The sequence below is a fragment of the Alligator mississippiensis genome, chromosome 6 (genome assembly GCF_030867095.1).
Source record: "Alligator mississippiensis isolate rAllMis1 chromosome 6, rAllMis1, whole genome shotgun sequence".
NCBI lineage: Eukaryota > Metazoa > Chordata > Crocodylia > Alligatoridae > Alligator > Alligator mississippiensis.
Genome location: NC_081829.1, coordinates 61,700,473 through 61,714,868, shown reverse-complemented (window position 1 = coordinate 61,714,868; position 14,396 = coordinate 61,700,473). Strand labels below are relative to the sequence as shown.

Here is a 14,396-nt window from a genome sequence, read left to right as displayed (position 1 = left end):
GTCCATCCGGTGTGGGGCCCCTCCCCTCAACTCACCTGCTACATCTTGATGTTATTGAATGAAAGAAGGGGTTCAGTGGAGATCCTCCCAGGGACTCCAAGGACTTTAGTACTCACAGTTTTGATGCGATGTTTCGTGGGGCTCCACCTCCCCTACACCCTGTCCACTCACCAACTGATTGGTGCAGCCTGCATTCTCCAGTCAAGCCTGGTAAGCACTGATTTTCCCAGGGAACCAGCATTGGCAGCAATTCCTACAGGCTAGTTTAGCTATTATGGCAGATGGAATCTCAGCCTGGACTGTGGCCGAGTTAGGCTTTGGTCTCCTCTCTTTTCCTTTGTTTTGTTCTAGTATCCTCCTCCTCACGTCTGGGAGGAATGCCTCCAATGAATCTCCTATACATTAGATGGTGGAGGTGGGTGGGAATGGACAGGTTCCTCCCTCCCAGTCTAATTCCGGCCCTGAGCCGGCTACAATGCTTCTCCTGGCCACCAGAGCTTCACAAGGTGAGATGTGTTCCCTGCCGGTGTGCTCCTCCTTCTCTCCTCTCCAGCCGGGTTCCTGTAGGGCTTTTAAATCTTCCTGCAGCAGCTGTTCCTGCCACTACAACTGGCTCAGCTTTTCCCTGCCCTGGGAACAGATGATTAAACAGCTGGCATAACACTGGCTCACACGGCCACGGCCACAGTTCTGGCTCCGGCTCTGGCTCTGACTCCTGCTCTTCTCCTGGAGGTAAGTTTCACCGGGGGGGGACTGCCTGTATGGCTTAGGGCCCATCGAGTCTCATCGTCTTCAAGAGTCTGTGGGGGCTGCTCGCTGCCATAGAATCTATTAGTTCCCTATTTGCACAGACCTACTAATTACTGCCTGAGGGAAAACAGCAGGACATTATTCAACAGTACAACTCTCAGACAGTTAAGTAATACTATCAAATCTGAGGTGTAATATACTAAATTAGAAAGATAAGGTCAGTAAAAGTTTGAGAATAACTTCACCTTCCAATTCTTAAGCCCTTTTCATAAGCTTTTAAGTGCACAGAACAAAATAAAGAGACTAAATCCAACTAAAAATTAAAGCAAGCTAAATACAATACAATGTTAATTAGCTTTTAAAATACATAATGATTTCAAAGTTTCCACATGTGAGAGATTAAGCTTCATTACCAGAGAACAGAAATATAATTCATACCATAAAGAGGAAACCTCCTTGCTCTTGGAAAACCAAAAGGAAGGAATAATTTTAAGTGAGGCACTGTAAATAAAACAGAAACAGGAATATCGTAATATCTTAAGTATTAAAAGTGTCCGCTGCAATAAAGATATCTTCCAAATATATTATTCTATTAAAATTGTGCATGCCCAGAGATTTTTAAGTCTCCTCATATACACATAAATAACCACAATTTTATAAAGAAAAGTGAAATTAAGTGTGCGTGCTCGCTTACTACCTAATGTCTGAGCAAAGATAATTGTGTACATTGAATTCAAAGTTTCTGGGAAAAAATACTAGGTTAGAATTACCATATTTAATTAAATATAAGATGATGTCCCCTCACCCTTTCCCAATTAGCATGGGGAAAAAAAACCCTTCATCTTACATTCATATATGAAGTGGAGAGGGGAGCAGGCTGCTGCTGCAGCTCTAACGCTGTCCCTCAGCATGGGTGAGCTCCAGAGTCAAACTCACAGCAGCCTCCTGCCCCTGCTCTACTTCCCCTCTGCAGCTACTCCCCCCCACTTCCCTCCCCTGCCAGGCACAGCTCCGCTTTGGCTGGTGTCTCTTTTGGGTTTGGAGAACATGGAAATTCTTTCCCACTCCCAGCCAATCTACAGCACCGACACATCTAAATTGTTTGCCTGGCCAGTCAGCAGCACAGACACTGCTGCATGGCCAGGCAAAGGCTAAACTTCCAAGTGCTGTGCTCTGGGATGGAGCAGCCTAAGCAGCATCTGACAGTATAAGGGCTGAGGGGGGGAGCGGAAGAGGCAAAAACTGCAGTGGGACACAGGCTGTGGAGAGCTGTGGGTGGGGGTGCAGATGGCAGAGGGGGGAGGAAGGCTGCAGGGAGAAGAAGTAGATTTGTTACACAAATTGCCAATATCTCAAATCACAAGCAAGACCTTATGAAGCGGGGGGATAAGGCAAAGTCCTGCGTTTATTGATTACATAGAACAAAAACATACAAAGACTTCACAGAGACAAACACAAAGATAAACACACTCATCATTCACACAGACAAACACACTGTACGGAGATGTTATAGTTACCAGCTTGCTTGCTCAAAGTTAGCGCTGGGTGGCCAGCCCAGGCTCATTGAGGGTGATGGTGGCGGTAGCAGGGATGCCTGTGCTCCAGAAGGTTGCAGAGTGTAGATTCCTCCACTCTGACATTGCTGCATCCCACTTTTATTCAAGTCTTTGTTCGAAGTCAAGGTATTTTTCCATCCGCACTTCTCCATACAGATGTTGTTTCTCATCATTCTTTTCATTATCTCAGCTTGAGGTCACTCCTGTAATAAAAGTCAGTCTTCCAGCCTTGAAAGTTGTTTAGGCTAAATTGCAGGACATGCAGAATTCATCCTTTATCCTGTTGCTTAGCCTATATCCTCTGTATCTGGTCACAGATTGGTTCTTCAACCATCCATTAACCAGTTCATTGTCTGGTAATTTGCATATTCAGTGCCTTAGGAAACCTCCTCTTGCTTACACAGGCACACTAAGCATTCCATACACTCCTCAGTCATTCAATCAATCATACTACTCTCATTAACATACTATAAAAAAATTCATAGCTTAATTACATATATAAATGATTACATATTATATATATGTACACATATGTGTGCACACACACACACATGTATATACACATACACTAACCATATTACTATCAATATAAATCTATTATTACTTGATCTTAACATAACCTATTCAAATGCCAAGCCATTTAAGTTATCATGTTCTGGCCTTGCATTACATATTGCTAAAACTTAATTCAATCACAAACTACAAATTAGGCAGAGAAGGAGGGGGATACCTGACTCCCCCCCCCCCCCCGCCCCATTACTTAACCTCCTGTAGTGGGTTGGGGAGGTGGGGAGAAATTCAGGACAGCCATCCAATACTTAGATTCTTAGATACCTGGAAAATTATAACAAATGAATGCATTTTCTATATGTAGAATCTAATTACTGAGGGGTCATCATATATTCAGGATCATCTTATATGCAAGTAAATACAGTAATTCATTTTAGCTGCTTAATCAGTAAATGCATCTATATACATGCTCCGGCGTGGGGACTCACTTTAATTCATGCACCCCCAGCATCACATGTATTCAGCATCCCGCACTTCAAAAGTGTGTGGGGGGGGAGGGTGTGCATGAACTAAAGCTTGTTCAACAAGCTATAGTTCCAACACCCCCACTGCCATTTTGAAGCATGAGGATGCTAAATACATGTGACATGGAGACTGCTGGAGCATGTTAATTAATACACTCCAGCAGACTCGATTAATCATCTGCTCTGATGTATGCTAATTAGCTTACATCAGAGCAGACACCCAGTATGTGTATAGGTACTGTAAGCTATGGATATCATTACGCTACTATCACTTATATTTGCAAAAGGTCAATTACTACAAAACTTTTCTATCAATCCATTCCTTCACAATCAGTCACACTCCCTCAAGTTCCAGACCAAAGCTCAGTCCATAGGATGCACTCAAAACATCTCCTTCCATAGGGAGCACCACTTTTATGAACTGCAGTCAAAGAATTGTGTATTATTTCTCCCTTTAAGGACCAGGATTCAGGCTTTATTTTATGGGCAGCTATACTTATTATAAGGAGAAGTTCAGTCCTAGAGTGCCTTCAGCCTGAGACATGCCAAAAAATATAAGAAACAGGAAAGGGAATATAAACAAACAAATTTAATGATGATTGATGCACACTGTAACTTGTTAAATAAGTGTAGGAACTGGGGAAAAGGCAAGAATGAGGGAGATGAGAGGAGTAGGAAGAAAAAGAAAAGCCAATAGGGACCAACAGAGCTCATCACCAGCATACTCATTGTCAGCAGCCTGGCTTAGACTGGTAACATGACAAAGATACATTTTAAGGAAGAACTGGAAGTGGCTGCAAAGCTGTACTGAAAAATGTTTCCCGTGCACAAGAACTAATGCAGAAGAAGTGCAAAGATGCTTATAAGTGAGCTGACTGGTGGTCTGAACCTGGCAACAAAGAGGGAAGTAGGTATCACAGTGTGACTATTATCAAAAGCCTTACAAGTAAGGACAGAAGCAAGGTGCTAGAGGAGGATCACAGCAGGAACTGAAGGGATTAGGGTTTAGAATAGCATATTAGTGACAGGATCATGGAAAGTGTAACGTAGCTTAAGGGTACAGAATTTAAGATGGGAAAAGGTGAGGGCTTGGATGAGAGGGTTCGTTCAATTCTGAGATGCTACTATAGCAAATGTACTTTTCTGAACACACAACCAAGGGAAAAGGCTCAGGCAAAGACAATATCCACAATGCAGTCTTGTGCAACTGGGAAAATGAGTCTTCCCCGACCTTCACCCCCACCCTTCACCCCTGTTCCAAAACTTGGTTTTAGTAGCAAAAGAACTAAAAACTAACCAGATTGAACCTCTGTGCATTCTTTTTCATCCTGTCATCTTCCCACCAGCTTACTCATGATGTCAGTTTTACCCCAAACTGCATCTCTATAACCAACCAAGAGATCCCTACCTTCAAAAACAGCCCTAAAACACTAACACCCCTAAGTCTGATGCCACCACTGCAGGCCTCCCAACCCAGCCTTAGGTGGGGAGCCCCCATAATACGCTCTAGTTATTATTAGCCTGGACTATCCTATCTACTTAACTGTAATGCTGAGAATCCTGAGAATCGCAAGCATGAAGACAGTTCTAATTTTCCCATTTTCTAACCCTAACCCTAATTTAGGTTGCTGCAGTAGCCCCAGACAGGTGACTTTGAACAGTGTGACTACTGGAACTGGTTTGGAAAGTTCCCGGTCCCCATTATTAAGCTCAGCTGGGAGATCCCTAGCTGCCTAAACAACCATCAAGCAAAAGAAGCCCTCTCACACCAAACCTAGCCACACTGCTGGGAGCCTTCCTACCCCAATCCTAGGTGGGGATGCCAGGGTTCATCCTAGTTATTATCTACAGAGATTCCACTTACTGACCTGTGTCCTAGCTATAATTTGGAGAGTGCTATCAATCCTAAATACAAAGACTATTCCCTCCTCCAGCTTCTGCTTCCTGCCCCCTTCATGTGGATAGGGTGGCATGGCTTATGACTCACATGGGATGTAGCCCTAGGGCCAGGTACTCATGTGGGATGTGGCCCTTGGCTTCTTAGAATGTGGACAACCCTGATTTAAATTAAGCAAGGTCTCAGAAGGTAACTGTACACAGTTTGTACATTGATGATATGAATGGCACTTGTGTTTTGCTTTTTCAAATATTTATTATAAAAGTTGTACCAGAGGTATTTTATTTTCAGAAAACTATTTGGGAAATCATGATGGGAGGTGATAAGGAAATCCAGGGGAAACTCAGGGGGATTTCTTAGCACAGTAAGAAGGTTCTTATCAGATGTGGAGTTGTTATGAAGAGATTCAATCCTTTCTCCTCTTTGTTCTCTGTAACTACGCTTTGAGGAGCTTACCTCTCTAGGCTTTAAAAATGTGTTCCACTGAGACATAACAGGAATTTCTTTTCCTTTTAATATTTTCCCTTCATTTAGAATAAATCTTTATTTTAAAAAAAGATGCTATGATTTGCAGAGTGTTGGCTGAGTAATTTCAATTTCCTTTGGAAGGGCCTGAATTGAGGACCTTCTCAACCCTCTAAAATGGCAGACAATAGGCATGGAAAACAATGAATGGAATGCCTTCTCCTATTAAGGTGTACACCATACGCCTGTGCATAGCAAAGGAAGCAGGCATGAGTTAGCAGTGGTATAAGTGATTCTGCAGAAGCTTACTTTGATTTGGTTTCTGTGAGCACATCCCATCAATGCTGGTAGTTTACTGGCTCTCTTTTAAATACTAGGTCAAGTTTCAGTCCTAGTTAAGTTCCACTTACCAAGTAAATTACACATGCTATCCTGGATTTTTTTTCCTTGTACTAACAGTCTTGCTAAACACTTAAGGTCTTTAGGAACTATGAAACTCATCATTAAATGCAGGAAGTGACAAGAGTCAATATATCATCAGCAGATGAGCTCAGACCATCAAACTCACTGATGGTTATCAGAGTAATCCCAGACCTCAGCATATTCAGAACAAAGTTTAAACTAACTTTCTCATTATAACTTTCACAGAACAACAAAAAGAACAGCAAAGGAGAAGGAAGATGATGAAGCAGGTCAATATTCTAAGGGCAAGACTTCATATTGTAGTTTTAATCAGAGCTAGACATTTTTTATTTCCCTGCCAAATAGTAAATGCTCTAAATTTTACTTTGGGTCACATAATCTAAAAACTGCATATCCAGGTGAAATCTTTTCAGCTGGAAAAAATAACCCAGGAACTATATACACAAAGATGAGGAAGGCAGCAGCTACAGTCCCATTTTATCAGATTGCCAAAGATATTGCAGACCCAGATTCAAATGCCCTTTTGTGCTTTAAGGATTTGATCTCATACCCTCTACCTTCTTGGATTGTGTCTGAACCACCAGGGTGCAAGAATTCTGGGGATGGAAAGGAAGGTTGATCTCTTCCATTGCCCCTCCTCTTTTTACAAGATGGAGTGAGACACCTCAGAATGGCATATTCCTTCATCCCATCCTCACCCGCTTCAAAAAGAAAAAAAAAAGAAGGGAAAAAAAAAGAAGATAATGGGTTTGAATTTGATTCTCCTATCTGCCTGATTCTAAGCTATGGAGTATTCTGATTTTAGGCTCTCAACTTCTCTTGGCAACCATCTTACTTGTGCACATACTAAAATATTCAATAAGGGAAAGGAATCCTCTGGTCTTATAAGGACACTCAACAAGGAAGCAGGACACCTGAAATCCAGTCCCTGTTTCAACAGGAATTTAATGATTTATACAAAATGAAATACAATTAATGGGAAAGATTGAAACTTTTCCTTCCACTTTCTTTTTAGCTAGGCCTCATGGAAGTGATGGGGGATACACTTTGAAATGTTAGGAAGAACCTGAGCCTTGGGCATATTTCCTGGCTACAAGGATATTGGATAAAAGGGAATTACCGGCAGTTTTGTGTATGGTGTCCTTATTTTGCTTTGATTTTCTTACAAATACCTGAAAATAAGCATCTTATTTAAGGTTTACTACTGTGTCATATTACATTCCATCTTTTTTCCTTCTCTCCCTCTCTCACCCCCATGTTCCTTTCTGCAAGAGACCCCCAAAATGTCCAGTTCTCTTCAATCTGCAATATTCTTCCACTGCTTTTTATCTTGGCTACCAGAAGTTAGCTATTCACCAAGTGTTAGCTGTAATATTTATTTGGCACATAGCTAGCATAGTGATTATTTGGTTACAATGCTTTCACCAAAAGTTTCTATGTAACAGCTATTCTGTAATAAGCATTAAAAATGACAGCATTTCTGTAATAAACTACAGTCATGCATTTCAATGTAGTTTATATACTATGTTTTATTTAAAAAAAAAACTTTCTATTTAAAGTAGAGTTAAAACAAACTGCAAGAAGTGTTTTTTATCATCTAGAACAGTGGCTGCTATGCTTTACTTTGCTTTAATTGATTATTCAACAAGTTCAGGGTTCTCAAGTCTCACACGCTTTTTTCTGATGAACTGTTTTTCACGTAATAATCCATTAAAAAAGCTCCAGGCAATTTCTTTTTAAGAACTGATGGTTGCTACTTCTACCTATTTCCTCTGGTTTTGAAACTGTTTCACAGTAAAAGTGCAATTAAGAATTCAATATTAGGAATAAAGGCAAGCAGCAGGTGTTAGACCCTGCTGACCTAATTACCAAAGCAGTCCATGCAGCCACCAGCCTAATTGACCCCAGTTGGCCCTTGTTAACTGCAGGAGCATGGTTGCTTGCTTATAATAAGCACCAAACCTTTCCATGCCCAACAGGCTATTCAACAGGTTTGATGCCTTAGCACCCCCTCTACATGTGCAGGCAAAGGTGCAATGGGATCTAATATGTGATCCAAACAGTCATACCTCTTGCCATGCCACATGTGCATGGCAGGAGAAGCAATTGTGTGGATTGCATATTAGATCCCATTGTACCTTATGGCCAGCACAGGGTGAGCCAAATACCAGACTCCCCCTGCACAGGGAAGAAGCAAGCTCCCCTGGCTGGAAGCCCAGGTCAGCTGACAGGACTCACAGCTACAGGAACACGCCATATGCTCCTACAAATGGGATCCCCCTAAGCATACCCAAATTCACAGCCAGGTGGGTACCCCAAGGGTTCCTATGGCAGAAAGACCACATCAACTGTTGTCTTCCAGTCATAAGGGTGTGTGGACTCCCCCAAGGTTGGGAGAATTCAGCACTTGAAGTCTCCCAGTTGCAGGGATCACATTAGCTGCAGTTCCCCAGTGGTGGGGGTGCCTGGAACCTCCCTCTCCCATGGCTGGGAGATGGCATCAGCTGTGGTCTCATAGCTGTCAGGGTGTATGGGGTGAACCCACAGCTGGGAGACCTGCCAGCTGATGGGGGCTCCCAGCAATAGGGGTGGGGGGTGGGAGGCAGTGTCAACTGGGAGCTCCTAGGCTTAGGGGTGCACATGAGCCACCCGAGCTGGGAGTTCTGATCAGCTGATGGAGCTCCCAGCCACAGGGCCCCTAGCCAGACATGCAATTAATGGTGTGCTAGGGAACAGCTATAGAATCATAGATGTTAGGGTCGGAAGGGACCTCAATAGATCATCAAGTCCGACCCCCTGCATAAGCAGGAAAGAGTGCTGGGTCTAGATGACCCCAGCTAGATACTCATCTAACCTCCTCTTGAAGACCCCCAGGGTAGGGGAGAGCACCACCTCCCTTGGGAGCCCGTTCCAGACCCTGGCCACTCGAACTGTGAAGAAGTTCTTCCTAATGTCCAGTCTAAATCTGCTCTCTGCCAGCTTGTGGCCATTGTTTCTTGTAACCCCCGGGGGCGCCTTGGTGAATAAATACTCACCAATTCCCTTCTGTGCCCCCGTGATGAACTTATAGGCAGCCACAAGGTCGCCCCTCAACCTTCTCTTGCGGAGGCTGAAAAGGTCCAGTTTCTCTAGTCTCTCCTCGTAGGGCTTGGTCTGCAGGCCCTTGACCATACGAGTTGCCCTTCTCTGGACCCTCTCCAGGTTATCCGCATCCTTCTTGAAGTGTGGCACCCAGAATTGCACGCAGTACTCCAACTGCGGTCTGACCAGCGCCCTATAGAGGGGAAGTATCACCTCCCTGGACCTATTTGTCATGCATCTGCTGATGCACGATAAAGTGCCATTGGCTTTTCTGATGGCTTTGTCACACTGCCGGCTCATGTTCAACTTGGAGTCCACTAGGACTCCAAGATCCCTTTCCACCTCTGTGCCACCCAGCAGGTCATTCCCCAGGCTGTAGGTGTGCTGGACATTTTTCCTCCCTAGGTGCAGCACTTTGCATTTCTCCTTGTTGAACTGCATCCTGTTGTTTTCTGCCCACTTGTCCAGCCTATCCAGGTCTGCCTGCAGCTGTTCCCTGCCCTCCGGCGTATCCACTTCTCCCCATAGCTTTGTGTCATCTGCAAACTTGGACAGAGTACATTTCACTCCCACGTCCAAGTCGCTGATGAAGACATTAAAGAGTATCGGTCCAAGGACCGAACCCTGCGGGACCCCACTGTCCACACCCTTCCAGGTCGAGACTGACCCATCTACCACGACTCTTTGGGTGCGACCCTCTAGCCAATTCGCCACCCACCGGACTGTGCAGTCATCCACATCACAGCCTCTTAATTTGTTCACCAGTATGGGGTGGGATACCGTATCGAAGGCCTTCCTGAAGTCCAGGTATACGACATCCACCCCTCCTCCTGTGTCCAGGCGTTTCGTAACCTGGTCATAGAAAGAGACTAGGTTGGTCAGGCACGATCTGCCCGCCACAAACCCATGCTGGTTTCCCCTCAGCATAATTTGTCCTGCCGGGCTCTCACAAATGTGAGCCTTGATAATTTTTTCAAAGACTTTACCAAGGATGGAGGTGAGACTGACCGGCCTATAGTTGCCCGGGTCCTCCTTCCTCCCCTTTTTGAAAATGGGGACCACGTTAGCCCTTTTCCAGTCCTCCGGGACTTGGCCTGTGCGCCACGAGCATTCGAATATTCCCGCCAGTGGCTCTGCAATGATGTCGGCCAGTGCCTTCAGCACCCTGGGATGGAGCCCATCCGGGCCTGCCGACTTAAAGGCATCCAGTTCTTCCAAGTGACTCTGCACCACCTCAGGATCTACGCATGGAAGTCTGGCGCCTTGCTGCTGCCTCTCTACAACCCCAGTGAGAGACTTGTCGTGCCCCTCGCTTAGGAACACTGAGGCAAAGAACTCGTTGAGGAGTTCAGCCTTGTCCCCTCTATCTGTCACCAATTGCTTCTGCCCATTTAGCAGGGGTCCTATTCCTCCCTGGGCCTTCCTTTTACTCCCTATGTATCTAAAAAACAATTTCTTGTCCTTTACTTGGGTTGCCATCCTCAGCTCCATGGTAGCTTTGGCCCGCCTAACTGCCTCCCTACAAGCACGAGCAGAGGAGGTATATTCATCTTTAGTGATCTCACCCTGTTTCCACTTTTTATGTGCTCCTCTTTTGGCCCTTAGGCTGCCCTGGATTTCTCTGGTCAGCCAGGGAAGCCTCCTGGCCCCTTTCCCTCTTTTGCCTCGCTCGGGGATCGTCTTGCTTTGTGCCCAAAGGATCGTTTCCTTTAGGCACAGCCACCCTTCTTGGGCACCCATCCCATCAAAACTCCTACTCTGCAGTGCTTCCTTGACTAATCGCCTGAGTGCAGTGAGATCAGCTTTCCTAAAGTCTAGCACTTTCACCCTACTAGTTACCTTACCCACTCGCCGTCTTATGTTGAATTCAATCATAAGGTGATCACTGTCTCCCAGATAGCTACCGATTTGGAGGTCCCCTATCATGTCATCTCCCGTTGCCAATACCAAATCCAGTATGGCATTCCCCCTAGTGGGACCATACACCTCCTGTGTCAGGTGGAGGTCCTGTACACAAGTTAGAAACCCGCGTGAGCGATGGGACCTTGCTGTCTGCGTCTCCCAGCAGATGTCCGGGTAGTTTAGGTCCCCCATGACTACCGCCTCTTTAGCTTTTATGGTCTCCGAGAGTTGCCTCAGGAGCCCCGCATCTATTTCTTCCCCTTGGTGTGGGGGTCTGTAACAGACCCCTACCACCAAATCCCTTTCTCCTTGCCCCCCATGTAGCCTAACCCACAATCCTTCTACTTCCTCAGCCTCGGATTCTGTCTTGATGAGGGTTGATGTATATTGCTCACTGACATAAAGTGCAACCCCCCCCCCTTTCTTCCCCGACCTGTCCTTTCTGTACAATCTATAGCCCTCAATATGTACCGCCCAGTCATGGGATGAATCCCACCAGGTCTCTGTTAGCCCCACTAAGTCATAGGTGTTTAGTGCAAGCAGGAGCGCTAGTTCATCCTGCTTGTTCCCCATGCTCCTAGCATTAGTATATAGGCACTTGAGCCCTGCGACTGGCGCCTTTGCTGCCCCCCTGCTCCCAGTCCCATGGGGCCCATTGTTTCTTACCTTCTTGTTCCTTACCTGTTCTGTTGTGCTGGCCTCCCCATGGCTTTCAGGTTCCCAATGTTCTCCTTCTTCAGGCTGGGCTGTCCTTGTGGGTGCCACATGGTTTGGTGGTCCACAGCTTCCCCTGCCCTCGTACTCCCCTCCCCCCGACGAGCCTAGTTTAAGACCCGCCGGAGGAGATCTGCCAACCTAGAAGAAAACACACGCTTACCTTTGGGGGACAGGTGAAGCCCATCCCAGCTGAGCATGTCCCTCGTCGTGATGTGCGGGTCATGGTCCAGGAAGCCGAAGCCTGCCTCGAGACACCACTGCCGAAGCCGCCAGTTGGTCTCTCTGATGCAGTTCTCCTGCCATCTTCCTCGTCCGGTCACTGGTAGGATGGAAGAGAAAACCACCTGGGCACCGAACTCCTTCAGCACGCCGCCCAGAGCACAGTAGTCCGCCATCAAGTGATCGGGGGTTCTCCTGGCCGCATCATTAGTACCCACATGGATTAGGACCATGGGGTAATAATCGGTGGGCTTGATCCTGGCCTGGATTACCTTCGCTATGAAGTTATTACACATAGTTTGTGGGATAAAAAGAGGAATAAGCTACAAAGTTATCACACCATTCATTGATTGAATGTGTCGCTGGGTGACTACTTATTGATGGGGATTTACTGTCCATACCTAGGCTTTTGGATCCTTGCTCCTACCTGTTGATTCCTCATTTCCTGGTTCCTACCTGCTGATCTTTGCTTCCAATTCCAGCTTTCCTTCCTCAACTCCTTGCTCCTAGCACCAGAACCTGATTCTGGCTCCTCACTTTTATCTGCTCCTTATCCTTGATCACTCTAGCTTTTGAGTCTCTAGGGGCAAGTGTTACGCCTCAGCTCTGTATTCTTAGGCAACCCTGGCACAGGATGCAGTCTGTCTGACTCACCCCCCCCCTCCCCTCCTCTATCTAAACGAAACTGATTAAGATGCAGTGAGAGACACACCTAAGACCCTCAAGATAAGGGTGGCAAGAGTGAACCAACTGCCCTAGGTCTCATTTACATCCGAGATGGAACTAGATGACCATTCATTTACATGAGAGATGGAGAACAGAAAGCCTGAAGCAGAGACTGCAGTGAATTCTGGGACCAGAGAAGCAGGGGAGCACTGCATGATGGGGAATCTGTGCTTCAAATGTTAATCAATCCATGTTCACACACACCCAGCTCAGCGTTTATCAGACCAGTTCTAATCTGGACTCCCCTCCCCCCCCCCGACACACACACACAGCTCTAAGTTTAATAGGCATCTTGGGCCGTACATTCCCCGGTCCCACTATGGGAGGCCTATTTAAACTTGATTGACTAAAACTCGGTTGCCGGGTTAGTGAATGCTGAGGCAAGAGACCGAGTCAGAGGGGGTATGGGCAACATTTGAACAATGGTTAAGGGTTCATCACAACGCCCAGCCCATTGGAGCCCTAATCACAGGTGTTGTCATACCTTTCCTGAGACAACTGGTGGGAGTCCTCTCCACAAAAGGTTATGAGCACCCCAATAATTGCTTTAAGTCTGTTAGAAGACTATAGTAAAATCTGGAAAAGTCATGCTAAGCTGAGGCTTGTGCGCAACAAGTAAAAATCCAAAATCCTGATGCTGCAAGCTATCTATTGTTCCTGAAGAAACCATGAGATATCCCATCAGTATATCTGCCATCCATAGGAATTTCAAGCTGGCTCCCAAGTATTTGGGTTACTCCCTAATCTTAAGTGTTTCCTGACTATCAATCAGTTTCCTGAGATGTTCCAAACCAGATAACCCCTTGTCAATAGAAAAGACAATGATTTACACAATTAAGGTGCTTCGAAGCAGCTGAACTGAGGGTATAAAAATCTGTAAAAAGTGTGTGTGCTTCAAGAAGAAGAAGGAGGAGGAAAGGAGAAGGAGAGGAAAAGGAAAGAAGAAGAAAACTCCTGGGCTGACACCATCCCCTGTCATTCTTGGGACGCTGGAAGAACAGATCATCTCTCTCTTCAAGGATTGTGCTACGGACTGTGCCTGTCAGCTTTGCAGCCTGGGTACCGTGGACTCGGTGAGATCCCAGCGTTCTCTCTCTCTTCTTTCTAGGCATAAACTTCTGACCCTGAACTGTATTAGTTAAGCTTGAGCTAAGTTTCCCCAAATACTTACCAGGGAAACCAGGGTAGTATTGTCATTGTTTGTGTTTTTCTTTTGCATGTCTATTACTACTAGTACTATTATATATTTCATATGCTTAGCAATAAATAACTTTTATAGTCAAACTGGTAGTAATTGGGTATATTTTTCCTTCTCTGCTTCTCTTTCCTCCCGTGCTCTGCAGCAACGCTTCTTTTACCTAAGCTAAAGATCCCTGTGAACCCCAAAATGATTGTGGGGTCTGCTCATCAAGAGGCCAAAGATTGGGATGTGCTGAGTTTGAAACACATAAGGGGCTCAGCTTGTACAGGCTGATTGACCCAGTTTGACTCAGACGTGCCCTTATGAACTGAATGCTGGCCCATGAGGGTGTCAGCTGGACACCCAGCCGGATTCAGAGGGATTCTGTTCACCCGTGTGCTTGTGTTTGACTGCATTTTATTGTTGCTCTTATGAACTGATTCTTG

At 45.6% G+C, this 14,396-nt stretch overlaps 1 long non-coding RNA gene across 1 annotated transcript in view; it reads right to left on the bottom strand.

The window, feature by feature from the left end:
- Positions 1-1,258: 1,258 nt before the first annotated feature.
- Positions 1,259-14,396, bottom strand: part of LOC132251181 (uncharacterized) — an 82,077-nt gene continuing 68,939 nt past the window's right edge. Inside the window, exons 2-3 of the long non-coding RNA XR_009463058.1 lie at positions 11,986-12,144; positions 1,259-2,509 (exon numbers count right to left, since the gene is read on the bottom strand). This is a non-coding gene — a long non-coding RNA (uncharacterized LOC132251181). The remainder of the gene's footprint in view (positions 2,510-11,985; positions 12,145-14,396) is intronic.